This window comes from Cibotium barometz, chromosome 13 (assembly GCF_041138505.1).
Source record: "Cibotium barometz isolate CiBa-2024 chromosome 13, ASM4113850v1, whole genome shotgun sequence".
Taxonomy (NCBI): domain Eukaryota; kingdom Viridiplantae; phylum Streptophyta; class Polypodiopsida; order Cyatheales; family Cibotiaceae; genus Cibotium; species Cibotium barometz.
In genome coordinates, this window is record NC_141058.1 from 46,854,910 (window position 1) to 46,859,114 (window position 4,205).

Below are 4,205 nucleotides of genomic sequence, written 5' to 3' on the forward strand. Positions count from 1 at the left end.
AGCCAATTGGAGTGAACACCCTGCACAACTTTGGTAAAACTGGATGTTGTAAGTCGAGTCATAATCTTTGATGTCCATGTAACCATCGTCCCTAGTCCCCAGAGCGTGAGCTTGAAGGGCAAGCATTGCACACTATTGTCGCTGTGCAGGATCGCCGAAGAGGAAGTTGGAAGCAAGCGCCATGACGATTAAACGATGTCGGCCTAACAAGTGCGGATGGTTGCCTACGTGAACATACCCTTAGTATAAGATGTCCCCAAAAGGATTTGAACCCTAGACCTCTTGTAGAAAGTCCAAAGTCTTATCCACTAGGCTATCGCCCTTGGGGACATCTAAATGAAATTTCAGAAAAAACAAAACTAGTTAATGGATGTTTGAACCAACAATTGAAGGGAATTTCTAGCACCCTCATTTTAAGAAAAGGGGAAACTCTTTCTTTTAATCATGGCTATTTTTATAAAATGAACTAGCGATTTATGTTATTTTATTCTTAATATTTATTTGGATTAATAATATCGTCCATGATAGAAGGCAAGCCTATGAGAACTCTCCTCTCATTGTCTTATTGAGGGGAGGACTCACAAGTTACCACTCAAAAACACTTCGGAAGCCCATCCAAATATCCACCACTTTTTACACAGAACTCAAATAAATTCGCTAGCCCACTGGTAGAGTAGTAGCCTTTTAAGCAATCGGCATCTCCTAAGCTTTTTGCCTTCACCTTTTTGCCTTCACCTTTTATCCGACCTCCCTAGATTGGGAGCGTTTTTGCAAGTGAAGCTTTCTCTCGGTAAGGACTAGGCTTAGAATTTGAAGGTTGTGGTACCGCTTTGTCCTTCAAAAGTAGGGCTTAAAAAAGTAATACCCTTCAAAAGTCTCAATTTTGAAAAAATAATATTCTTCAAAAGTAGGGTAGAAAAAATCATACCCTTCAAAAGAAAGACACATTAAAAAAAAAATTAGTATGCCTTTCAATCTCTTCAGAATATTTAATATGAGCCTTTCAAATGAAAATTTGGGTTTGCTCCCATTCCACAAGTTCCGTGGGGGCATTATCCTTTAGAATTTTAAAAAAATAATATTGTTCAAAAGAATGGCACAATTTTGAAAAACATGGCTATATGGCCATCCAATCTCTTCACAAAGAAATGGAAATTCAATATTGGGTCGAAGATAAAGAAAATTGTACATAGTTTTTTGGTGAATACTGGGTCGAAGATAAAGAAAATTGTACATAGTTTTTGGTGAATATTGGGTTGAAGATGAAGAAAATTGTACATATTTTTTTCGCTTTTTTGGCTCATGTCCCTAGGGGTGGAGCCTTATGGCATTCAAGTATTGAGCACACTTCTTAGAGCTTTATTGTCATGGATATGGTCAGAGCTAGTGGATTTAGGTGTGACTATGGACTAGGCTTCTTCTTCTCTGGGAGATAACTTTGTTCATATTATTTGCTTTGATGAAGACTAGTATGGTGTTAAATGTTAGGAAAGCCTACAGATGGTCCCCCATGTGTTATTTATAGTATGGTGCAGATGGTCCCCCCATTTGTTATTTATAATATGGTGTTGAAACTCAAGAAAGTCTATAGATGGCCCCCCCCCCATGTGTTATTCATAGAAGCCTAGAGATGCCTACCTCCATGTTTTATGCCTAGCTATGATGTAAATGTAAGGAAGAGAGTCTCCTCCAATGGTATGTAAAGACTATGAGATCTTTGATAGTAGAATATGAATATGCAACTATTTTACCCAAATGCCCTCTCTTCTAGAATCCATCATCATCTCTTACATCTTTTGTGAAGGCCTCCTCATTTCTTCTTCCAATTCCTTCTAATAGATTGGCAAGTTTCTCCCTCACATAGGTTTCTAGTGGGCCTTAGTACACTACACACTTGGTCCTTGCTACCATAGGTAGATATAGGATCATTTTACCAAGTTTTGGGGTCGAAGTGGTCAAGGTCAATTTGCCACCCTCCAAACATCAATGGATAGGTTTCCTTGGCCCGTTTTATCCTTACCAAACCGTACCTTAAACCCTAAAAATTACCAATGTTTTGATGGAATATTTACACATGTAAAAGGAGTACCTGAAGAGCAAGAGAGAGTGTGGGCACAAATCTGCAACAAGCAACTAGAGAATCATGTGTGGAACAAGCATGGAAGTACCTTCATTTATGGTTTATATACTTTGAAATATTTCCATTATTGCGATGCTTCTCCACTTAGTCATTTGCAAGGACCCAAATTGTGAAATGTTTATCCAAAAAGAGGGAAATTAGATAGATTTTTTAAAATAAACTAGAAGATTTTCTTAAAGATCACCTATGCACAAGGAAGGACTTGAGGAGATACTATTAGTTGATTTGATGGAAGTTTACGTCCATGCAAGCCCTTTTTTAAGGTTGTTTTATATATGTATGTAACTTCTTATGCTTTTCTAATGAGTCCCCAGATGAAAGTGTACACCCAAGATCCGCACACACATAAGCATAATCATGAAGTTATAATACATGGCCACCAACATATCATCAACCAAATGACCCTGGTTAAGTCCGCACCACCCCCTCTCCTCATGATTGTTACTAATGCAACTAGCCCCAATGGGCTAATGAGTAGTTGGGCCATGTGACGCCCCTGTCAGAAGGTCTAAGTCCCCCATCCTAGAGGAATTCTACAATAATAAGCCATAATAATCCAATTCACACTAAGCAAATTGTCTGACCTCATACTAGCCTCATTATGACCGAAAATTAAGTGATTTGGAATCATTTTCAACTTTAAACATAAAAAATATGCAATTGATTACATTAAACACTAATCAAAACAAATCTAAACCAAATCAAAATGTTCTTTGATTGAGCCTTCCCCCCCACCAAGGCTAATCAAAGAGACCAACGAAGGACATTATATATTTTTGTCACACAATTCATCATTAAAAGAAGGCATGGGAGTCCCTTGAAAGCTACCATAAACAAACAATCACAAAGAGTTCTTCAACCAAACTTTTACAAAGTTCCCATAAACAAACAATCATTCCACCAAGCTTTTATAAAGTTAGCACAAAGTGTCACACATGCCTCATAATATGTCACTTTCCATTCCAATGAAAATATCTTAGGGTACCTACCTATCTTAGCTATATGGGTGCTATTTGGATAGGCAATTATAGATCACACACATGGTGGATAGGTGTGGCTAATTTAGGCATATGTAAGCCATCAAAGAAACATCCATAAATGGAATCCCTCTTAGATGGGTGGGTGGAGACATACAAACAGCCTATGAACCACGATACTTCATAAGCAAAATGTTTACTTTATTTCCCCAAACTTTGTCTCTACATCAAAGAGGGTTTACTTTGAACACTCACCTAGTATCTTTTCTCAATGAGGAACTTATAACAGTTGATGATGTATGCACGGTGTTTTAATATATTGCCCAAGTTGTATAGCACACAGTGATGGTGGTTTCATACTTCCATGTTTTCCTCTTAATGATTTACATTAACCATAATCCATGACACTTCACTCTAATGTGCTTAGTATTCATCACCCATTCTATGTTATTGAACTCTCTCTCTCTCTCTCTCTCTCTCTCTCTCTCTCACACACACACACACACACACACACACACACACATGTGCGCGCGTGCGTGTGCACACACACATGCATGCGTGTACACGCACAAGTACACGTGCATGTAGTACACATGCACACTCACACGCGCGCGCGTGCGCGTGCACACACACACACACACACGTGCACACACACACACATGCACACACACACACACGTGCACACACACACACACACATGCACACACACACGTGCACACACACACACACACACACACACACACACACATGCACACACACACGTGCACATCCACATTCATACAATTCCACACATGCACATGCATTCACACACAAACCGTGTCCACACATTCACATGCATTCATGCATAAACCATGCAAGAACATGCACCAGCATGTGCGTGCACACATACATGTGAACACACACACACACACACACACACACACACACACACACACACACACACACACACACACACACACACACACAGAGTTATCATAAGAATACTCATAAGATAAACACCCTCTTTATAAGTCTCCTTAGTCTCATAAAGTCATACTAGCATATCAAATTTACATGTTGTTGGTTGGATGGTGTCAAAACATTCATTG